Below are 25,947 nucleotides of genomic sequence, written 5' to 3'. Positions count from 1 at the left end.
ATGACATGGATGGCATTGCTACTTTCTAAATATTGTATAAACAATACTATACTATGTACATCTTTTGTAGCCTTGCTTTTCAAAAAACACTCAGTATTATGTTTAGACTTATCATGTTAATAGATATAGTTCTAGTTTATTCCTTCAAATTACTGTTTAAAATATCTGAACAGACCTCAGTTTATTTATCCATTTTCCCCTTGGTGTGCATTCGTTTTCTTCAAATAGACATTGCAATGAAAAGGAGCCTTACTGTGAACATCTTTGTCCATGTCTTTTTCTTACTGAACTGTAGATTACCTTACTTATCTCAGAGTAATATTTTGAGGGTCCAAACATGATCATCTCATTTTCTAATAGATTGATTTTGCACTCCTCAAATGGTTTCTTCACATAAAGAAGAAACCTATGCATTTCTTCAGATAAAGAAATTCCCTATGCGAAGACATGAAATATTCTTTACTGGTTTACTCTGGTTTCAAGTTTTTATTTTTTCACATTTAAGTCTTTTCTCTGTCTACAATTCATTATTACTTATAGATTATGTAATTATAGTTATCAGTAATTTGAGAAATCCAATTTTATTTTAATTTCCATAAGGATACTCAAATATTCCAAAATATTTGAATAATTATGTAAGTAAGAGCAAGACAGGAAGAAAAATAGCTAATAGCTAGTTACTCATTATGACTAGAAGACTCAGGGCATCACTGTTGGACAGAGCACAGGTAATATCAAATGTCCCAGAGGACAATGGGCAGTGAATCTTCTTGACCATTTGTTGTTTGATAAACTTTCATCATATGTCTCAGTAACCTGTGCCTGGAAGCAGCTTATATATTACATTATTTAAGTTGTTAAAGTCACAAGCTTCATATTCTGCAGGCTTTTTATTATGCCTGGTGTCATTAGAATGTTGTGTGCCCCTGCTTTATAACAGCTCTCTGATAGAAAGTAGAGGAAGCCCACCTCTCAAAGCCTGAAATAGTAAAAGTAAAAGTTTAATTGACTGTCATCACTGTCAATCATCTCCAGCAGAGGAGGTGAGCCAGTGCCTACACTGACCCTGTGGTGCTGTGTGGATTAATATCTTTTTATCTGCTTTGTCATATGCTGCTGCTGCTGCTAAATCACTTCAGTTGTGTTCAACTCTGTGCGACCCCATATATGGCAGCCCACCAGGCTCCACCATCCCTGGGATTCTCCAGGCAAGAACACTGTAGTGGATGGCCATTTCCTTCTCCAATGTGTGAAAGTGAAAAGTGAAAGTGACGTCACTCAGTTGTGTCCGACTCTTAGCGACCCCATGAACTGCAGCCTACCAGGCTCCTCCGCCCATGGGATTTTCCAGGCAAGAGTACTGGAGTGGATTGCCATTGCCTTCGGCTTTGTCATCTGGAACCTGAGAAATTATTATGGGTAAAGCATGATATTTATTTTATGATATACCCCAGATAGAGAAATGAAGGGATTTTGTCAATAAACCCATCTTTACCTGATGGGTCTAGCTTTTGAAGTTCAGAACCTTTTAAAAAATAATAATTTATTAATTCTCTTTGGACCTGGTAAGAGAAGGAATCTGCCTGATTATTCATCAAAAATTCTCCTTAAATGACACAATATCTATATCACAGCTGTGTGAATTTTCTCCAGCTGTCTCCTCTACCTGACAACAAATCCATCTTCTTTTAGCAACTAAGGGGCTTCCCTGGTGGCCCAGATGGTAAAGAATCTGCCTTCAGGGCAGGGGACCCAGGTTCCATCCATGGTCAGGAAGATCTCCCTGAGAAGGGAATGGCAACCCACTACAATATTCTTGCCTGGAGAATTCCATGGACTGAGGAGCCTGGTGGACTACAGTCCATGGGGTCCCAAAGAGTCAGACAAAACTAAGTGACTTTCACTTAGCAAATAAACTCCTCTTCACCCAACTGAGCTAAGAGTACTTCTTGGCCAGTATCTCTACCATGGTGCCCAGCCCTTTCTGGTCCATCTTGAGCTCTTGGAGGACTTGGACTTGTCCTCCTTATATGTATATCCTCTCTTCTTTGTACACACACGCACACACACACACACACACACACACACACACACACGATCTGTTATGTTTGGTATCCAAGTACATTTTATTTATTTGAAAGGGAGCCCAGGGTTTCCTAGGGTAGTAGAGGTCAGCTTTTCATCTTTTATTTTTTAAATTGAAGTGTATTTGATTTACAATGTTGTGTTAGTTTCAGTTGTACAACAAAGTGATTCAGTTACTTTCATTGACTACGTTAAAGCTTTTGATTGTGTGGATCATAACAAACTGTGGAAAATTCTTAAAAAGGTGGGAATCCCAGACCACCTTACTTGTCTCCTGAAAAACTTGTATGAAGGTCAAGAAGTAACATTTAGAACTGGACATGGAACAACTGACTAGTTCCAAATTGGGAAAGGAGTACATCAAGACTATATATTGTCACCCTGCTTATACAACTTTTATGCAGAGTACATTATGTGAAATGCCAGGCTGGATAAATCACAACCTGGAATCAAGATTGCTGGTAGAAATATCAATAACCTCAGATATGTAGATGTTACCAGTCTAAAGGCAGAAGGTGAAAAGGAACTAAGGAGCCTCTGGATGAGGATGAAAGAGGAGAGTGAAAAAGCTGACTTGAAACTCAGCGTTCAAAAAATGAAGATCAAGACATCCTGTCCCATCACTTCATTGCAAATAGATGGGGACAAAATGAAATCAATGACAGATTTTATTTTCTTGGGCTCCACAATCAGTGCAGATGGTGACTGCAGCCACAAAATTAAAAGATGCTTGCTCCTTGGAAGAAAAGCTATAACAAACCTACACAGTGTATTAAAAAGCAAAGACATGACTTTGCCAACAAGGGTCTATATAGTCCAAGCTATGGTTTTTCCTATAGCCGTGTACAGATGTGAGAGTTGGACCATAAAAAAGGCTGAGAATTTGATGCTTTTGAATTGTGGTGCTTGAGAAGACTCTTGAGAGTCCCTTGGACTGCAAGGAGATCAAACCAGTCAATCTAAAGGAAATCAACCATGAATATTCAAAGGAAGGACTGATGCTGAAGCTGAAGCTCCGATACTTTGGCCATCTGATGTGAAGCTCTGACTCATTGGAAAAATCTCTATTGCTGGAAAAGACTGAGGGTAGGAGGAGAAGGGGGCAATGGAGGATGAGATGGTTGGATAGCATCACCTACTCAATGGACATGAGTTTGGACCAAACTCAGGAATATAATGAAGGACAGGGAAGCCTGGTGCACTGCAGTCCCTGGGATTGCAAAGAGTCAGACACAACTTAGTGATGAAACAACAAAAATATATTTATATATTCTTTCTGTCTAGTTATTTCTCTTGAACTGAATTGAAATTAAAATATCATTAACTGATATCCACAGAAGAGACAAAAATGCTTAAAGTCTTTGGGATCAGAGAGAACTAGGTTCAAATGCTATTTTGACCATTTATTGCTCAGATGCTGCTGGAAAAATTCATATCTGAGTCTTAGCTTGTTGTTTGATAAAATTAGAATCTTAAGAGTTCTGTTAGATAACACCTACCTAGTGACTGTCACAAAGGAGGACTTATTTTTTGGTCTACTCTCCTTTTCTGTTTTCAAAGAAGAGTTGTTTTTAGATTATTTTCATTTTAAAAGAAGCCTACTGATGATTGTCCCTTGCATAAGCAAAGGAACAAATCACTGGCATTCCTCGCTTCTTGCTTATTTTCTATTTCCTTTGTGGGAAACAATACATAAAGGAAGATTTGGCATCAGACTCTGGGAACCAGAAGCATCAGAGCCACTTGGGAGCTGGTGTGGAATGCAGAATTCTAAAATGTATTGGGTGAGGAATGGGCATTTCAGGAAGAGCTTTAGAAGGTGCAAGTGCCTGTTCAGTTGTGAGGAGAACTGAGCCAGAGTGGATGCTGACCCCTGATTTGAGGAGTGGTAGGGAGTTAATATTAGCTTTTGTGCTATTGGTAGGGGGATTTCTAAGGTAAAAGTGACCAATTGGGTAGAACTTCCTGTGGTGAAAGGAGGGCTGGGTTTTAATGGCTGTGATTACCTGCATCTCCTGGTTGTATTTTATTTCATGGGGGTGCCAGCCTGGAGCTCTGGAACCTGTGTAACAGTTACCTCCCCCAGAGTAACCAGCTCATGTGCCCATCCTGACATGGAAACAGCGGCTGGTGGTTTGATTTCATTTATCTATTGATGATTGCTCCCTGTGGCCATGTCAGCAGACTGTAGTCTCGTGCCTCCCCAGGGATTCAGCAGATTGAAACAAAACTTTTCTTTTCTCTTTTGTTGGCTTATTATTTTTTTAAAACCCTTTAAAGGAAGCAATGCTTTAATATTATATATATATATTTGAAGTGTTCCATGTCTCATAGAAAACATATTATTACCCTCTGAAAGGATGATCTCCACTGACATTTCATTTCAAGGGTATTGGCTTGGTTGATTATCTTTCTTTTAATTCTCCACACATTTATTTGAAACTTGCAGATGTTTTTGTACCAATTAAATGTCTATACTCTGAAGATGACCATTCATGAGCAATTCCAGAGTTTCATTGGTGACAGGTAGATTTAGATTTTCATGACCATTTAAGTGGATACTTTTTGTTCTATCTTGTGTGATAACCAAACAAATTTCACTTCTGAGTGTTGGATGACACCTTCAGGAAGTGTTTTTCTGGAGGAAGGATGGCTTTACTATTTTCTAGCTTCTCTTTTAGGTATTGGTTCAACAAACATTTTAAACATATTTACAACAGAACACGTCCTTAGAGTAAAGAGACACGAGAAGTGTACAGAGTTTCTGCCTTCAAGAGGTCAAAAATTTGGTAGGCAGACAGTCAGTGTTTGAGTAATTGCAAATAAAATGTGATGTAATTGCTTGACTCTAAATTAAATAAGACAAAGATATGTATAGTGTATAATTTTTGTCTCAGAGAGAACAAAGGGAATGTTTAGGTGGGGACTTGAAGTCCCAGAACAGGTAAATAACTCTGGATATGTGTAATTAAGAAAAGACCCCATATGGACCATGGTGACAAAAGGAAATTCCACTGTGGGGAAATGCACCTACTCAGGCCTGGAGATATGAAACAGTATTGTATATTTGGAGAACTGAAATTATCTGGATCTGTTTATAGTAGTGACTCTTACCACTCATCAAACTTTTTTCATTGTGACAAGTAGTGAAAAATATATTTTATATAGTGATGCAGTGCCCAACACATGTACACACAAACTCAGCAGGAACAAAAGACAAAATCTTCACAAAATAATATTTCATAATATTTTATAAATAATATTTGCTACTTCTGCTAAGTCACTTCTCATGTCCGACTCTGTGCAACTCCATAGATGGCAGCCCATCAGGCTTCTCTGTCCCTGGGATTCTCCAGGCAAGAATACTGGAGTGGGTTGCCATTTCCTTCTCCAATGCATGCATGCATGCTAAGTTGCTTCAGTTGTGTCCAACTCTGTGCGACCCTATGGACAGCAGCCCTCCAGGATCCTCTGTCCATAGGATTTTCCAGGCATTTAACAATAATTTAAATAATGTTTATCTTTGTTAAATACAATATGCTTTGATATTTTCTATCCTTATCTCTGTGGTTCTGTTTCATTTTAAAATTCTGGTCATGACTTATTAAACTGATGATAATTCATTAGTGGGTAATTACCTACAGTTTGAAAAACAGTGGTTTGGTCTGTGAGTACTCAAGTGGAGGAAACCAGACTGGAGAGTCATCAAGAATCAGATCACACCAGAGGAAAACACAGGCAGATAAATCTTTGATAAAAATTGCAACAATGTTTTTTGGATCTATTTCTTACAATAATGGAAATGAAAGCAAAAATTAACAAATAGGGTTTGACTAAACTTAAAAGCTTTTGCACAGCAAAAGAAACCACAAACAAAGCAAAAAGACAACCTATAGAATGGGAGCAAATATTTGCAAACAATATGACAGGGAGTTAATTTCCAAAATATAAAAACAGATCATACAACTCAGTAACAACAGCAACAACAAAAAAAACCCAAACAACTCACTAAAAAAATAGGCAGAAGACCAAAATAGACTTTTCTTCAAAGTCTTTTTTCTCCAAAGAAGATGTAATGATGGCCAAGAGGCACATGAAAATATGCTCCACATCACTAATTATTAGAAAAATAGAAATCAAAATTAAAATTACATACTACCTCACACCAGTCAGAATGGCCATCATTTAAAAGTCTACAAATAATAAATGCTGGAGAGGGTGTGGAAAAAAGAGAACCTTCTTACACTACTGGTGGAAGTGTTAATTGGTGCAGCCACTATGGAGAACAGTATGGAGATTCCTTGAAAAACTAAAATTAGAGTTACTATATGATCCAACAATTCTGCTCTTGGGCATATATCCAGAAAATACAAAATCTCTAATTCAAAAAGATACATGTTCAAAAATATTCATAGCCACACTATGCACAATAGCTGAGACATGCAAGCAACCTAAATGTCCATCAAAAGATGAATGAATAAAGAAGTTGTATATATATATATGCACGCATATGTATATATATATACACATGTGTAGAAACAATGGAATATTACTCAGGCATAAAAAAGAATGAAAATTTTGTCATTTTCAGCAACATGGAAGGACCTAGAGATTATCATACTAAGTGAAGTAAACTAGACAGAGAAAGACAAATATGATACACTTACATGTAGAATTTTGAAAAAAAGGATACAAATGAACTTATATGCAAAAGAGAAATAGCACCACAGACATAGAAAGCAAAATTCTGGTTACCAAAGGGGGAAGAGGTTGGGGGAGGGATAAATTGGGAGTTTTGGATTAATAGATATACACTACTATGTATAAAATAGATAACAACTATATAGAACAGGGTGCTATACTCAATATTTTGTAATGACAAGGGAAACACATCTGAAAAGTATGTATATATGTACACACACACATATATAAAACTGAACCATGTATACATATATATAAGACAATCTCTTTGCTGTTTACCTGAAACTAACATAACATTGCCGATCAACTACACTTCAATTAGAAAAATGATTCCTAGATTTTGACGTGAGCAACTGGATGGATGGTAGAATCACTTGTTGAGATGTAGTGGGCTTGTGTATGTTATTGTGCAGGACAAGGGTGCTTATCAAGAATTTTGTTTTGCTTGAGGTAAACTTGAGATGACTATTGATTTCCAAAAGAAGATGTCAAGTAGATAGTTGAAGACACTAGTAAAGAGTTCAGTGCAGATGTCTGGAACTAGATCTATAAATGTGAGTGCCTTTGACTTGTGGGTGGTATTTAAAATTGTGGGATAGTCAGATATCAGACAGGGAGAGGAGGCAGATAGAGAAAAATAGCAAGTTAGTTGTTATTTAAATTAAGAGATATAGCTAATGAAGGGAAGAAAAAAATTACTGAAAACTGGTGGTTAATGTGGTGGAAGGGAGCCTGGGTGGTTGTCCTTAAAGTACCAGCAGGAATAAGAGTTTTCTAGAGAAGGAAGCTTTTGATTGTGTCAAATGCTGACAAGATGTCAAGTGGCAGGGAAGAAGTCATTGCATTTGGAAGGAGAATTGGAGTGGTGTTGGAAAGAGGAATTTTTGTAGAGTGGTGGCTTTGAAAGCAGTAATGGAAGGGCTGGAATGACGATCATGAGGATGTGGAGGTTGGGACAGGGGTTGTGCCAGAGTCCAGGAGGCAGTGAGAATGCCTTTTTGTCTACCCCAAGTACAATGGATGTTATTGAAAGGTTTTCAAAGAGTTTTGAAATATCTCGTGGATAGTGTATGGAGAAACGACATAAGGTGGGTGTGTGTGGCTAGGGAGAGTGAGAAATTGTGAGGCTTTGCAGTGGTCCATGTGAAAAAAGATGGCAGCTTATTCTAAGCATTTGGCTTTGTGAAGGAATTATGTCACAAAAACCCTTCACAGAACAGAGTTCAACAAGAGCAGTAAAAGTGTTTTATCTTTGGAAATGAGCGTGATGTTGCATTTGACAATATTTCATGTTAATTTATTCTGTTGACTAATTGTTCTTTGGAGAAATTGAACTCATTTGCCATTAGATTTGACATGTTAAATTAATCAGATCTCTTAAAAGGCTTCCAAATTCTGAGAGCATAAGACAGTTCAAAATTGCATCTACATTTATCAACGCTGTTTTCGACATGATATGCAAATAAAAATAGCCTCATTCATTCTTGTCTGTACACTGGCATGGGGGCATTTCCTGGGTTACACATTTTTTCCCCTTCTTCAAGATGAACTGACTGCTTTAAACTCGACTCTATTATTATTCCATTATTGATTAATATAAATCTTAAAAATATAGTTTTTTAAAATCATAACATATCATAGATCATGTGAAATTCCTTCCATTTCTCATCACTTCATTTCTGGTTTTGATATTGCTTTCAAAAAGTTTTTTTTCTCCTTTATAATGAGACAGTGTCTGTAACACATTTCCTATTACATTGCCATTTTCATTTAATGGAATTCAACTTGAAGCATCCATTTTTCACTTGGAGCAAAATGAAATTCTTTTGCTGAGCTGTTGCATTAACAGTCAATGTTGTGTTGGTTCTAGCTCTTCAAAACCATGAGTGATGTATACTTAATGGATCTTTTTCTCGCATCTCACCCATTTTTCTACGTTTCTCACTGATCCTAAGTATTCTTTCCAAAAATCTAACCTTTATCACTTTCTACTAAACTCTTCTCTTACATGTTAATGCTTCACTTAGATGTAGTTTATCATTGTCTGTACTTAAAGATGTGGTTTTTGGTTGAGAAGACGTGATTACCTAAGAGTAACTTTTGCGAAATTTTAAGATAGACTCAACTTTTAAGGGGAGCTTTTCAGTCTTAAACAAAGATTGAACTTCAGTTCAGTCACTCAGGCATGTCCGACTCTTTGTGATCCCATGGGCTGCGGCTCGCCAGGCCTCCCTGTCCATTGCCAAGTCCCAGAGTTTATTCAAACTCATGTCCATTGAGTCGGTGATGAAATCCAAACATCTCATCCTCTGTCATCCCCTTCTTCTCTGGCCTTCAATCTTTCCCAAAATCAGGGTCTTTTCCAATGAGTCAGTTCCTTGCATCAGGTGGTCAAAGTATTGGAGCTTCAGCTTCAGCATCAGTCCTTACAATGAATATTCAGGATTTATCTCCTTTAGGATGGATCGGTTGTATCTCCTTGCAGTCCAAGGGACTCTCAAGAGTCTTCCCCAACACTGCAGTTCAAAAGCACCAGTTCTTCGGTGCTCAGCTTTCTTTATATTCCAACTCTCACATCCATACAAGACTACCGGAAAAACCATAGCCTTGACTAGATGTACCTTTGTTGGAAAAGTAATGTCTCTGCTTTTTAATATGCTGTCTAGGTTGCTCACAACTTTCCTTCCAAGGAGTAAGTGTCTTTTAATTTTATGGCTGCAGTTACCATCTGCAGTGATTTGGAGCCCCCAAAAATCAAGTCTGTCACTGTTTTCATTGTTTCCCCATCTATTTCCCATGAAGTGATGGGACCAGATGCCATGATCTTAGTTTTCCGAATGATGATGAATGCAATTTGTAAAGTTTCAACTTGAATGAATGCTCTGTTGGTCTCAAGAATGTTTTTTAATTATTTTTAATTTGTATTTAAAAAATTTTATTGGATAACTATTTTTTGTTTATAAAGGTGGAATAGCAGAAGAATAAAAGTGAGGACAAAAGACTCTGGAGTTTTCTCCATAGCATGTATGCAGAGCTGATCATATCATGAGTAAGATTTTATTACAATTAATTTTTCTAGATGAAGAACCTCAATAAATGCATCAAATTTTCCTTGAATTTCTCTACTTTTCTTGAGGTCTTCAGCCATTCGAATTTGTTTAACAATAAACAATTTAGCTTTCTTCTCGCTATCTTCATCAAAATCTTCTAATATATCTTTAACATTTTTCTCTAATTATCTGACTTCAGTGTTTGTAGGTTGTTGCATTAGAGTATTTGCAGTGACAGCAAGAAGGCATAGTATTTGCCAAAACAGGACAACATCTTTACATCCCAACTCAGAATCTACAAAATGCTATTGCTAGTAATGAAAGTCTCTTCAACTTTGCAAAACTTTCAGATAGATTAAACTATTAAGTGGAACTTTTCAGTCTTGAACAAAGATGTAACTGCATTTCTGTGAAATATATAAAGTCTCAACATGAATGAATGCTCAGTTGGTCTCCAGAATGTTGAAAAGATGTTTCACCTTGAGGGGAATTGCATTTGTGCTCTAGTTCTCTCTCTGCCTCTGTCTGCCTATCTCTCTCTGCGCATTTCTAAAGACACTTGATCTGCCTTTCTCTGTCCTGTCTCACTTGCATCTTGTCACTGTTCCCCTCAGTTCAGTTCAGTTGTTTAGTCATGTCCATTCTTTGCAACCCCATGGACTGCAACACGCCAGGCTTCCTTGTCCATCACTAACTCCTGGAGCTTGCTCAAACTCATGTCCATGGATTGGGTAATGCCATCCAACCATCTCATCCTCTGTCATCCCCTTCTCCTCCTGCCTTCGATCTTTCCCAGTATCAGGGTCTTTTTAATGAGTCAGTTCTTCATATCAGGTGGCCAAAGTATTGGAGTTTCAGCTTCAGCATCAGTCCTTCCAATGAATATCCAGGACTAATTTAATTTAGGATTGACTGGTTTGATCTCCTTGCAGTCCAAGGGACTCTTGAGAATCTTTCCCAACACCACAGTTCAAAAGCATCTGTTCTTCAGTGCTCAGCCTTTTTTATGGTCCAACTCTCATATTCATACACAACTACTGGAAAAGCCATAAAACCATAGCTTTGGCTATATGGACCTTTATCAGCAAAGTGATGTCTCTGCTTTTTAATATGCTTTCTAGGTTTGTCATACCTTTTCTTAAAGGAGCAAGCGTCTTTTAATTTCATGACTGCAGTCACCATCTGCAGTGATTTTGGAGCCCAAGAAAATAAAGTCTGTCACTGTTTCCATTGTTTCCCCATCTATTTGCCATGAAGTGATGGGACCAGATGCCATGATCTTTGTTTTTTTGAATGTTGAGTTTTATGCCAGCTTTTAACTTTTCGGTGTTCTCCTGGTTCCTGATAAAAGGCAGTTGTACCTTCATTCTCTGCCATCCATTTTAATCCAGAGACTAGGTTCATTCTTCTCACCAACTCACTTGTTTTTCATTAGAGTTCTAATAGCCTATAGTTTACTCTTTTACAGACTTACACACTGACTATGTTTTAGGTGTATTGGTTTGTCAGGCAACACTCACCTATTCATTCATTCACGTCTCAGTTCAGTTAGTGAACAAACACTTATAGTGTCCACACTACATGTGTCATTCACTAAGAGTGCAGCCATGAATAAGACAGAATCTATATCCTCAAGGAACATCCATGAGAGGAGGACACACCTAAGCCTTGATTCAAAAGGAATACTCTCAGAAGACTTGCTGAGATGGAATCTTCCCAGTAAAAAGGACCAGAGTCAACAAAATTCTAAGGATTTCCTTTGGATTTTCTGTGGCATCTGTAAGGGAATTTTGATTCTTATGTACCTACTAGGATCTGGCATTATATGGGCCTATTATAATCATTAATATCCAAAATAATCATGGGAGGGAAAACATTACCATCCCCAATTTATTGATGAGAAAATTATAAATAAGAAAAGCTAGAGCTCGTCCAGTAGTCCATGGTTAATAATTAATTTACAAAGGTTTTTTTTTTTTTTTAAGCTTTGTTAAAGTAAAATACAAAATGGAGACCAAACTTGAAAATACTCTGAACAAACAAAATGGAGCCATGAAAGGAGAACTAAATCTAGTTCATGAGCAGAAGTGAAATAATTTATTTCTTATAAATGCCTCTGATAATCACAAAAGAAACATAAGTTATTTTCAAAAAATTGTATGAGATAATCACTTAAAAAATTCTCCTGCTCTCTGAGAATCCACATTGTAACAACTAATCATTTTCAAGCCTAAATAACTTCCTCATTTTCTTTTTTAAGATTTATTTTATTAATGAGGTTACATTAGTTAATTCCTAAACATTGGTTTATAACATGTTTTCTGTGCAGAGCACTATATTTCTATTTCTGTATGCCCTACAGTATGCTCACTACCAAAAACCGAGTTTCCATCTGTAATCATATGGCTGGTCTTCTCCACCCATTTCACCCTGTCCCTGCCCCTCTGGTAACCACTGCTCTGTTCTCTGTGTCTACATGTTTGTTTTTGTTTGGTTTGTTTGCTTTTTATATTCCCCATGTGAATGAAGCCATATAATCCTTGCCTCATTTCACTAAGCATAAAACCTTCAAAGCCTACCCAAACTTGTAAATGTCAAAATTTCACTTTTTTATGGCTGATTAGTATTCCATGGTGTGTGTGTATATATATATAACATTTTCTTTATACTGTCATCTATTGATGGTGCTTAGGTTGTTTCCATATCTTGCCTGTTGTAAATAATGCCATGATAAATGTTGGGGTGTATGTATGCATGTGTGTTCAGTCACTTGGTCATGTCTGACTCTTTGTGACCCATGGACTATAGCCCACCAGACTCCTCTGTCCGTGGGCTTTTGCAGGCAAGAATACTGGAGTTGGTTGCCATTGACTTCTCCATGGTATTTTTCCGACTTGGTTATTCCGCATCTCCTGTGTCTCTTGCATTGGAAGGCAGATTCTTTACCTGTGAGACACCTGAGAAGCCCATGTATCTTATCAAATTAGTGTTTTTATTATTCTTGGATAAATACCCAGAGATGGGATAGCTGGATCAGGTGGTAGTTCTATTCTCAAATTTTTGAGGAATTTCCATATTGTCTTCCATAGTGACTGCCCCAATCTACATTCCCACCAACAGTGCATGAGAGTTCCCTTTCACCACACCTTTACCAACACTTCTTTCTTGCCTTTTTGATAATAGCCAATTAATAGGTATGAGGTTATATTTCATTGTGATTTTTATTGAATTTCCCTAATAATTAGTGGCATTAAATATCTTTTCATGTATCTGTTGGCCACCTATATGTCTTTGGAAAAATATCTATTTAGCTCCTCTGCCATTTTTAAATTGGATTGGTATTTTGTTGTTGTTGAGTTGTATAAGTCCTTTATACATTTTGGATATTAACTCCTTATGGAATGTATCATTTACAGATATCTTCTCCTATTCAATAAATTATCTTTCCTTTTTTTGTGTGTGTGGCTTCCTTTGCTGTGCGGAAGGTTTTTAGTTTGATGCAGTAACATTTGTTTATTTTTGCTTTTGTTTCCTTGTCTGAGGAGACATATCTAGAAATACATTGCCAAGATTAGTGTCAAGGAGTGTACTGCCTATGTTTGCTTTCAGGAATTTTATGGTTTTAGGTCTTACATTCAAGTCTTCAATCCATTTTTTAGCTAATTTTTGTGTACATTATGAGATAGTGATCTGGTTTCTTTTATTTTTTTTGCATGTTGCATTTTCCTAACACTATTTACTGAAGAAACTATCCTTTCTCCATTATATATTTTTTGCTCCTTTGTCATCAATTAATTGCTTCTATCTGTGTGGGTTTCTTTCTGGGCTCTGTCTTTTGTGCCATTGATGTATGTGTCTGTTTTTCTGCCAGTATCACACTGTTTTAATTACTATGGTTTTGTGATATAGTTTGAAATCAGGGTGTGTGATACTTTTAGCTTTGTTCTTTCTTCTTAAGATTGCTTTGGCTATTTGAGGTCTTTGTGATTCTATATAAGTTTTAGAATTTTTTGTTCTATTTCTCTGAAAAATATCCTTGGGATTTTGATAGGGACAGCATTGAAACTTTAGGTTGCTTTAGGTAATATGGACATTTTAACAATGCTGATTCCTCCAATTGATGAGCATGGAATATCTTTCCATTTATCTGTGTCCTCTTAAATTTTTTTCAACAATGTCTTATTGTTTTCAATATACAGGTATTTTACCTTTTTGGTTACATTTATTCCTAGATATTTTATTCCTGTTTTGTGATTGTAAATTAAATTGTTTTCTTAATTTTTCTCATTATCACTTTAAAAGCCATCCTGTAACATCACGCCCCTGAGCTTCATATCAGTTTAGATTTTAAAGCTTCCAGTTTGTGAACTGTTCTTATATGCATATGTCTGTGTGTTCAGTCGCTTCAATTACATCTGACTCTTTGCAACCTTACGGACTGTAGCCCGCCAATCTCCTCAGTCCATGGAATTGTCCAGGCAAGAATACTGGAGTGGGTTACTATGCCCTCCTCCAGGGGATCTTCCTGACCCAGGGATCGAACCCACATTTCCTGTGACTCCTGCATTATAGGTGGATTTTTTACTGCTGAACCACTGGGGAAGCTCTCTTATATGCAGAGTAAACACGTATTACATTTTACTGATCTGGTGATTTTAATTTTGCTCTTTCTCAGTTTTTGACATCTTTAATATGAACACTTTCAAATATGCACCAAGAGCACTTAGCATCAATTTTTAATACCAAATACCAGCATCACCAATGATTAGTATCAAATATCAGTATCATCAGTTATCAATATCTTGCCATTCTTCTTTCACCTATCATCATCATCTTTCCTTTCTTATACTTTGTGTCTGTAATAGATATGAACTTAGAAATAAACAATATTATTAGTACAACAAATAATATTCCTTTATAACTGCTTAATATCATCTGACACTCAACTCATGTTTGCTTTCTTTTGATTGTCACAAAATGTCTTTCTGGAGCTACATTTTTTAAACAATTAATGTCTCAAATAGATTCATACATTGCATTTGATTAATATGCCTAATAAGGCTCTTTTCACTTTAAAATTTTTTTCTCCTCGTTTTTTCATGTCAATTACTTACTGAAGACATTTTTTCCCCCCTGTGGAATTTATCACATTTTGGATTGGGCTGATTGTGTTTACTTGATTTTGTTTAACATGTTCCTTTATGCCCCATATTTTCAGTAAATGGATAGAACAATCTAGCGGTATCATTAGATTCAGATTAATGTGCTTTCTTTTGGCAAAATGTTTTGTTCACACTGGTACTTTGTCCATTCTATTGCATCACTTCAGGAAACACGTGATGTCTGGTGTCTCTTTTCTGCCAATATTATAGTTGATAACTGGGTTAAGGAGTTATGGATCTGAGTCACACTTCGCAAAAACTTCCATGAACATTTTGCTTATGTTTTCAAAGTCACCAGTGTTCATTGTCCAGGGTGATTATTTCATTAGAAGCTGTAAAATGATGATTTCTATAATTCTATCATTCCAGACACATTCATTAGTTAGCAGTCTTCTAGAATAAGAATTTTTTCATCAGTTATTTAGTTGCCCAGAAATATGGTTCACATTCAGGCTTCCCCAGTGGCTTAGTGGGTAAAGAATTCTCCTGCAATACAGGAGACACAGGAAGCATGAGTTTGGTCCCTGGGTTGGCAAGATCCCTTGGATGAGAAAATGGCAACCCACTCCAGTATTCTTGCCTAGATAATCCCATGGATAGGATGGCAAAGAGTTGGACATGACTGAGTGACTAAACAGACAGACAGACTGATGGTTCATATCCAAAATACAGGCTGCATGCTTGATTCTAATCCTGTTTTCACCAAGTTTCACAGTGATGAGTTGGTGCATTACAATACAATACTGGAACCCAGGATTATGTAACTCTGAGCCTTTATAATTTCTACCTAATTAAAGAGTTTAAAATGCTGTAAGAATATAAACAAAGTCTGAAAGTCCCATTGCTTTTTGGCAGGCAAGAGGTTAAAGAGCCAGGATTCCTAAGACACCTTCATTCTATTGTTTCTGGAGAAATGTCAGAGGTCACTAAGTGTCATCCAGTCGAATTTCATAGCAGTTACCACTCTTCTCAGGTTGATTAACCATTGTAACCACTGTGGACTCTCAGCACTCTGATGATCAACAGCTATTTTAACTAATACCCTCAGCCCCTCTCCTGTGCTTCTGGCTCTGGGCTGGAAGAACAGCAGAGAAGGTGTTGACTGGGGTAATTTTCCATCTTACTTTCCGAGGCAGCCTGACAACTTTGAAAAAAGAGGGAAATTATGTGAGTAAATACAGTATTTCCTCCCCAGCCCCAAGGGGATTGCCTTTGTCAGCATCAGCAAAAAATCAGAGATTGGAAGTGACTCCCTGTTGCTCCCGAGCTTGCTCAGCACAGCAGCTGGAACCAAACACGCCTCTGTGTGCCCATGTGAATACCTGAAAATAATGTGTTCATTTCCGTACTTTTAAAATGAAAATTACTTTTCAAAAACACTCCAGGAGGAGCCAAGGAAATTGTGGGAGGCTCAGTTAAATGTTCTTTTTCTGCCTACTGCTCTCCTGGGTTGGGGGCCTGAGAGGGGTCATCTCTAGGCACCACTGTCATAGTAAAAGGTTGCGTCCTTCTCCAGACATCCCTCTCTGCACACCGTATTTGAAATGTTATTATTAATCCTACATGGGAGATAGAGCCTGACTTTAGTCATCTCAAAGGGGTGGCATTGGATAACAGAAACAGTTAGAATTATGTATATAAGTCCCTTCTAATCCTACATGGGAGATAGAGCCTGACTTTAGTCATCTCAAAGGGGTGCTGTTGGATAACAGAAAAAGAATTATGTATACAAGTCCCTTCCCTCCTCTCCATCCCTACTGGGAACCTTAAGTGAATGAATGAAAGTAGCTCAGGCGTGTCTGACTCTTTGTGACCCCATGAACTATACAGTCCATGGAATTCTCCAACCCAGCCTACTGTAGTGGGCAGCCTTTGTTTCCCTTCTCCAGGGAATCTTCCCAATCCAGGGATCAAACCAGGATCTCCTGCACTGCAGGTGGATTCTTTACTAACTGAGCTATGAGGGAAGCCTGGGAACCTCAAAGGGTATATATATATATATATATATATATATATATATATATAAGTATTCTGGGGAGCGGAAGAAGGGAGGGTCAGGGTAGGTGGTATGCAAGAATACAGAGAAGGGGGCAGAGGGCTGGGATACAGGAAGGGCAAGGGGCCCAGAGAGAGCAGGGAGGGGCAGTGGGGCCAGGAGTCAGGTGGATTCCAAGGGGAGAGTCTTGGGGTCCTTCCTTGCTGTTCCCAAGTTCCTTGCACTTCCTCTTCTTTTTCTCCCAGTGTCCTGATTGGGGCAGCTCTTGGCAGATGGTCCAGTATTGAGTCTTTGGGAGAGTCTGAGGCTGAAGAGTGACTGTGGTGAACAAGTACAGGGTTGTTCGCATGTTCATTGTGTGAGCCTAGGGCATAGTCATCAGGGGCAGAAAGATCTGCCTTTTGAGTAATGGTGTCACGGTAGTGAAACGGAGCAGTTCCTTCCCCTCACCATGTCCTCCTCTTGCCTTTTGTCTGTAGAAAAACTTTAGTCAAAGAGTACATTTAATCAGCAAAGTGAAAAATATAAATAAATAAATAAACAGGACAAGATAATAATAGTTATTAAGCACTGTTAAGGACTTTTAGTTCCCTCTCAAGGGCTATAGACAAAATTCTGAGCCATCTCCCCTGAGCTGTCTTGTAGATACTGAAACCCTCACCAGGTGGAAAAAGTTAATTACATGATGACCAGATTGTAGCTATGACATGAGCTGCCACAGTCCTGAGAATTGCCCTTAAGGAAATGGGAAAAAACTGCCCCGGGACTGAAGACTAACAACACTTGAAACAATCAAGATGATGCTGGTCAGACACCACATGGCCAACTTCAAGATGACTGTTAGAGCTGACCATGCTATTTCTCTATGTAACCCCTTCCCTCCACCTATACACTCCCGAAACTCCCCTTTAAAAGCTCTTTCCCACTGATTGGCTGTTCAACAGATGACTGTTTTCTGATTTTGCTATATATTTGGGAATTGTCCTAGCACTTTTACTGAGCTCATTCCTCCCCCCTCCCCCCATCTCCTGCTAAGCCTTGAGAGTCATGGACTCCAGGACTTACCCGGGTGACACAGATAAAACAAGGAGAAACATTTGGAACATCACTGACATCATGGGCCCAAGAAATGTGTTGTTCTAGTCCAGCCAAGGAAATAACACTCAAAGAGTTTTAAAGCCTTAATTTCCCTCTCAGTATCAATTGTCAGACATGTTCAGCCACCTGTAGCAATAGGCTGCATTCAACTATGAAAAGTGCCGTTGTCAAAATGACCTGAGAAATATTTCTAATTCCTTTAGGGCTTCTCTCTGGTGCACACTCATTCCATCTTGAAGTCTCTTGGCAAGTTAAGGTATGTGGCCCGGGCTGGAGAACCTGCTCACACTTCCCAGTTGGTCCACTGCACTTTGGATATTATCAGTTCAGTTCAGTTCAGTTCATTTCAGTCGCTCACTTGTGTCCAACTCTTTGCGACCCCACGAATCACAGCACGCCAGGCCTTCCTGTCCATCACCAACTCCCAGAGTCCTCTCAAACTCATGTCCATCGAGTCGGTGATGCCATCCAGCCACCTCATTCTCTGTCATCCCCTTCTCCTTCTGCCCCATCCCTCCCAGCATCAGAGTCTTTTCCAGTGAGTCAACTCTTCGCATGATGTGGCCAAAGTATTGGCATTTCAGCTTTAGCATCAGTCCTTCCAATGAACATCCAGGACTGATTTCCTTTAGAATGGACTGGTTGGATCTCCTTGCTGTCCAAGGAACTCTCAAGAGTCTTCTCCAGCACCACAGTTCAAAAGCATCAATTCTTTGGTGATCATAGTGCTTCTTAAACCTACGTGTCTATCCCAACACCCAACATCCTTACATCAAAGTAAGGTGTATGCTGAAGTTTCATAACTAGTACTGAGAAACTATAGAAAAGGTGGTGGATCTCATCCCTAATTATAGTGCATAGAGTTACATGAACTCTGAAATATAGGCAAGGAGTTTAGATACCACCATGGACTTGGGCAGAGAAAGGCAGGAAGAAAGAAAAAGCTCAGAGCTGTCAATCATATGTGAGGGAGAAGGAAATCACAAAGTCAGAGTGTAGACTCTGCCTGGCACCTGGTGCCTTGTAGATCCTGCTCCAATTTCACATGAATATTTTCCCCAACACATCCCTTTTGATGTGGAAAATTTCAGGACTTGAAGGAGAAGCAAGGGTGACTTGCTGCAAACTGAGAAGGTGCATGCCACAGTCACGGCATTCATCACATCAATGACTAAGTTTAAAGAGAAGTGAACGTGGAATCTAAAGAGATGATACAAATGAACTTATTTACAAAACAGAAACAAACTCACAGACTTACACGGTGAACTTCTGGTTATGGGTGGGAGGCAGAGAGGGGAAGGGATAGTTAGCAAGTTTGGAACAGTCATGGACACACTGCTATATTTAAAATAAATAACCAATAAGGACCTACTGTATAGTACAGGGAACTCTACTCAATGTTATATGGCAGCCTGGATGGGAGAGGAGTTTGGGGAGAGAATAGGAACATGTATGTGTATAACTGAATCACATATGTATAACTGAAAACCAGCACATTGTTAATTGGCTGTACTCCAATATAAAATAAGGAGTTAAAAACAAGAGAAGTGAACATTATGTTCAAGGAATAAAATGCCTGCTGACTGCATTTTCTTCCCCAGTTATACCAAATGAACATTTTCCCATCTCACTCAGCTATGCTGAATTCCAAGCCCAGTGTCCTTTTTAAGATCCCCAATTAATCACCTTACAGGAGGAAGGCAGGGGGTGTGGGTGGGCAATGAGTTGGTAGGAGAAGGGTAGTAAGGAAATTGGCAAGGAAATACACAATTACAACTGTGTGAGAGGCTTCTTAGAAAACATAGGTGGTGTTTTCTGTCTACTCCATTCTGTTGAAAGGAAGCAACAGGAAACCCAGCAATGGACCCAGGTGATCACATGCATTTAAAGCACTGTTAGCATCCGCCTGCTGAGTCTGTGTTGGCCATACAATTTGGGAGGCTGAAGCTGGAGAATACACACTTAGGAGCTTTAGTTTTCAAATTATGAAATATTTACCTGGTTCTTGAAAGAGAAAGATGTGTGCCTGGCAGAAGCTGAGCCCACCTGGGTACTGCCCAGAGTCATTCCTCTCTTGTATAATTTAGCATCTCAGCATCATGCATCTGCAGGGACCACAAACACCTGGAAACATCCCACCAGTCCCCAAGCATGAAACTTCATTGGCTTCTCTCTCTTAAGACTTTCTTCCTTTGTCTCTTCCTGAAGAGAGAGGAGAGAAGAGGCATGCATTCCAACTGCATATTTAGGGAGACAAAAAGGCTGCTTTTGAATTTCAAGTTCAATATCTACTAACACAACTGTGTATCTTAGGAAGATTATTTCCTTAAATGTAGTCATTTTTTTTCTTTCTCCTTTTGCAAACAGCATTAAGTGGGGATGTCGGAGAATCCAAGGGACGGATGAGCCTGGTGGGCTTCCGTCTATGGGGTTGCACAGAGTCGGACACGACTGAAGCGACTTAGCAGCAGCAGCAGCACCAGCAGCAGCAGCATACTTTCTTAAGTTCCTCTGTCTGATTTCAGTTGAACAAAATATTAGTTTGTCATCTACTTCATCATTTAATAATGTCTTATTAGGTATTGATTATGTGCAAATTGTTTTGCGAGCCCCAGGAAATAAAGATGATGAAGGCATGGTTGCTGTCCTCAAGGAACTCCAAATATAGAAGGATCCCTGACAGTCACAAGAGAATTGAAACCATAGCCTATGATGCCTTCCCAATACACAATAAACCAAAACAGAAAAATTGGGACTTCCCTGGTGGGACAATGATTAAGGACTCTGTGCTTCAAATGCAGGGAGTGGGGGTTTAATCCCTGGTTGGGGAACTGAGATCCCACATTCTATACAGCTAATAAATAGGTAAACAAAAAGTAAAGTTGAGAAACTAATCTCTTTCAGGTCATTTGTCATGCTTAGTCATTCATTAATTAAGCTATTCATTAATACAACAAATATTTATTGAGCATGTACTAAGTGTCAGAAACTCTCATGAAACTTCCATTTATTATCAGATAGTGATAGGATGTAGGATGGTCACAATAAAGGACAGAAATGGTATGGACCGAACAGAAGCAGGAAATATTAAGAAGAGGTGGAAAGAATACACAGAACTATACACAAAATATCTTAATAACCTAGATAACCACTATAGTGTGATAACTCACCTGGAGCCAGACATCGTGGAGAGTGAAGGCAAGTGGACCTTAGGAAGCATTACTATGAGCAAAGCTAGTGGAGGTGATAGAATTCCAGCTGAGCTATTTCAAATCCTAGTAGATGATGCTGTGACAGTGCTGCACTCAATATGCCAGCAAATTTGGAAAACTCAGCAAAGGTCAGATTTCATTCAAATCCCTAAGAAAGACAATGCCAAAGAATTGAATTTGGCATTGAATTCATCTCACACACTAGCAAAGTAATGCTCAAAATTCTCCAAGTCAGGTTTCAACAGTACATGAACCATGAACTTCCAGATGTTCAAGCTGAATTTAGAAAAGGTAGAGGAACCAGAGATCAAATTGCCAAAATTTATTGGATCATTGGAAGGACTGATGCTAAAGCTGAAACTCTAATACTTTGGCCACCTCATGCGATGAGTTGACTCACTGGAAAAGACTCTGAATCTAGGAGGGATTGGGGGTGGGAGGAGATGGGGACGACAGAGAATGAGATGGCTGGATGGCATCACCGACTCGATGGACATGAGTTTGAGTGAACTCCGGGAGTTGATGATGGACAGGGAGGCCTGGCGTGCTGTGATTCATAGGGTCACAAAGAGTTGGATATAACTGAGCGACTGAACTGAACTGAACTGATACAAAGAAAGAGAATTCCAGAAAAATATCAACTTCTGCTTTATTGACTATGCTAAAGCCTTTAACTGTGTGGATCACAACAAACTGTGGAAAATTCTTCAAGAGATGGGTTTACTAGACCACCTATCCTGCCTCCTGAGAAATCTATGTGCAGGTCAAGAAGCAACAGTTAGAACTGGACATGGAACAATGGACTGGTTTCAAATTGGGAAAGGAGTATGTCAAGGTTGTATATTGTCACCCTGCTTATTTAACTTATATGCAGAGTACCTCATAAAATGCCTGGCTGAGTGAAACACAAGCTGGAATCAGATTGCCAAGAGAAATATCAATAGCCTCAGATATGTAGATGACACCATCTTTATGGCAGAAAGTGAAGAGGAACTAAAGAACCTCTTGATGAAAATGAAAGAGGAGAGTGAAAAACTGGCTTAAAACTCAACATTAAAAAAACTAGGATCATGGCATCCAGTCCCATCACTTCATGACAAATAGATGGAAAAACAATGGAAAACAGTGACATACTTTATTTTCTTGGGCTCTAAAATCACTGCAAATGCTGACTTGAAGTTAAAAGATGCTTGGTGTTTGGAAAAAGAGCTATGAACAACCTGCTGCTGCTGCTGCTAAGTCACTTCAGTCATGTCTGACTCTGTGCGATCCCATAGACGGCAGCTGACCAAGCTCCGCCGTCCCTGAGATTCTCCAGGCAAGAACACTGGAGTGGGTTGCCATTTCCTTCTCCAATGTGTGAAAGTGAAAAGTGGAAGTGAAGTTGCTCAGTCGCGTCCGACTGGTAGCGACCCCATGGACTAGAGCCCACTAGGCTCCTTTGTCCATGCGCTTTTCTAGGCAAGAGTACTGGAGTGGCTTGCCATTGCCTTCTCTGATGGACAACCTAGACAGCATATTAAAAAGCAGACACATTACTTTGCAACAAAGGTCCATCTGGTCAAAGCTATGGTTTTTCCAGTAGTCATGGAAATGGATGGATATGAGAGTTGGACAATAGAGAAAGCTGAATGCCGAAGAATTGATGGTTTTGAACTGTTGTATTGGAGAAGACTCTTTAGAGACCCTTGGACTGCAAGGAGATCAAATCAGTCCATCCTAAAGGACTTTTGCTGAAGCTGAAACTCCAATACTTTGACCACCTGATGTGAAGAGCTGACTCATTTGCAAAGACCCTGATTCTGGGAAAGATTGAAGGTAGGAGGAGAAGGGGACGACAGAGGATGAGATGGTTGGATGGCATCACCAACTCGATGACCATGAGTGTGAGCAATCTCTGGGAGTTGGTGATGGACAGGGAAGCGTGGTGTGCTACAGTTACGGGGTCACAGAGTTGGATACAACTGAGCAACGGAACTGAACTGAATGACAAAGGCAATGTGTAATAAGATTGGTTAAGGGGATAGAGAGAGATATTGCAATTGGATACAGTGACAGTTGAACACAGAGTGTATGAGCCTTAAAAATATCAGGTGTCTGCATGGCAGAAGGCCTGAGGAATGAATGAAATTGACGTGCTCAATGGGCAGCCAGGAAGCAAGCAAGGCTGCAGAAGAGGAAGAGGAAGTGATGAGGAAGAGAGGAAGTAAAGGTTTCTTGTGTATGGATACATGGTTGTGTAGGTCCTGGTAAATAATTGGGGCTTTACACAGTTGCCAAAAACAAACAAACAAACAAAGAAACCTGTAAACAGATGAATATGTAGTAAGTGTCATTTAACATAATGTGACAGTACAATCAAATAATTCTATCTCTGTTTCCAAATTTTATGGATACTCTGAATAAGGAAAAATGTGGGTAGCTCCTGGGGGTTTTGAGCAGAAGAGAGGCATGGGAAGAAGGCATTTGAAGGGATTCATGATACACTGTCTTTCAAATGTACCATACTGGCCTAATGATTATTTTGAGATCAAGACAATTGAGAAAAATCACACACAAACCAGCCCCCTCTCTACCAGGAAAAGCAAGACTGTTCTTATCCTTAATCACCCTGGAGATAAGTCTAGATGCTTCTTAGTCCAGAGATGGTCCCAGAAGAATCTATGTAGCAAATATTGCTAGAAATGCCCTTACTCTGCATCTGTTATTGTTGTCACTAGGTCATATCCAAGTCTTTGTGACTTCAAGGACTGAAGCATGTCAGGCTTCCCCATCCTTCACTATCTCCCAGAGTTTGCTCAAACTCATGTCCATTGAATCGATGATGCTATCCAACCATCTTATCCTCTGTCACCCCTTTCTCTTCCTGTCCTCAATCTTTCCCAGATTCAGGGTCTTTTTCAGTGAGTTGGCTCTTCGCATCTGGTGGCCAAAGTATTGGAGTTTCAGCTTCAGCATCAGTCCTTCCAAAGAATAATCAGGGTTGATTTCCTTTAGGATTGACTGCTTTGATCTCCTTGCTGTCCAAGGGAATATCCAAGGGTCTCCTCCAGCACCACAATTTGAAAGCATCGATTCTTTGGCACTCAGTCTTCTTTTTGGTCCAACTCTCACATCAGTTTCCTCCATATATTTACCTTCTCACAGTTTGCTGTTCAAACTCAAAATCCCTTTCCTTTCTATCTTGTCCCTTCTCTATGAAGTTAATATTCTTTTGTCAAGATGCTATTTAAGTTCAACTTCTAACTGCCTCTTGGAGTCACCATCACTGATGCCTCCCATGTGTATGTGAATGCACACATGAATCAACTTCTATTTGTTTCCCTCTTGTTTATCTTTTTGTCAGCCTAATTTGTAGAGCCCTATGCTGTGATTCTGGAGAAGGAAATGGCAACCCACTCCAGTGTTCTTGCCTGGAGAATCCCCGGGCTTCCGTCTATGGGGTCACACAGAGTCGGACACGACTGAAGTGACTTAGCAGCAGCAGCAGCATGCTGTGATTCATGGGGTTGCAAAGAGTCGGACACAGCTGAGCGACTGAACTGAACTGAACTGATCTGGAGAATGTATGAGGGTAGAGGAGGAAAGAGTTAGGCTTTTCCTCTCCTACATTTTCCTTTGACCAAATCATGCCACCTGCTCTGTTGGGAATAACCTGGAGGGTTGCAAGGATGAAATAGCAAAACCACGTGTTGGGCAGTATAAATGGTTTCGATGTACTATGTTGGGAGGTTGGGCTTGAACAGTGATGGTAAGAAGGGCAGATTCCAGATATGTGTCAAAGGTAGAGCTAAAAAGAGTTGATGGTGGATTGTGATGCAGGATGAGAAATAAAATATAAGAAGGACAACTCCAGGCTTTTGTCTGAAGTGATTGGCAGCCAGGAGTGATTGTCGAGATGGGAAAGACTAAGGAAAGAGCATGTCTGGGGTGGGGGCATCCCAAATGGAGATAAATGAAGAGTAGTTTTGGGTTTGTTGTATTTTAGAATAGAAAACAAGTGAAAATGATGAGTGGGCAGCTGGATGTAGGAGTCTGAGGTTTAAGGTGGGGGCAGGGAGGAATCTGGTCTGGAGATCATCAGAATTTGAGAGTCTTTGGTGTATGAGTGGACTCAGATCCCCTGGAGAATGAATAGAGAGTAGAGGGGTGAGGACTGAACTCTCCGAAAATTTCAATGTTGGAAAAATGAGGAGGAACCTGGGAAAGGGTTGGAGGACAGTGAACAGCAAGATCCAAGAAGCATCAGGAGAAAGTGAGCTCTGAATGCCAAGTGAAGGAGGTGGTTCAAGGGGCTTTCAACTTTGAAACAGGTGAAGGTCTCACTTTCTTTTCTCATATTTTTACTGTCCCTAAATGTTGTTTTGATGTCTGCATGTATTAAGAACCAGTAGTAGCTTGCTTGATTTTTATTTGTTATTTATTTGGCTGTGTGTGCAGTATTTGGGATCTTAGTTTCCTGGACAGGGATTGAACCCTTTTCCCCTGCAGGGGAAGTATGGAGCCCTAACTACTGGACTGACAGGAAAGTTCCCCAGGAAATAGAGAGATGAGTGTGTGTTGAGCTGAACTTCCTGGCTGTGAGTAAGGTTGTCTTCCTAGTTCTGTTGCTCTCTCAACACTTGTATTTTCCAGTTCAGTTC

Source organism: Moschus berezovskii, chromosome 2, assembly GCF_049115385.1.
Source record: "Moschus berezovskii isolate FMDL1 chromosome 2, NW_MosBer_1.0, whole genome shotgun sequence".
Lineage (NCBI taxonomy): Eukaryota > Metazoa > Chordata > Mammalia > Artiodactyla > Moschidae > Moschus > Moschus berezovskii.
Note: the sequence above shows the minus strand (reverse complement) of the source record.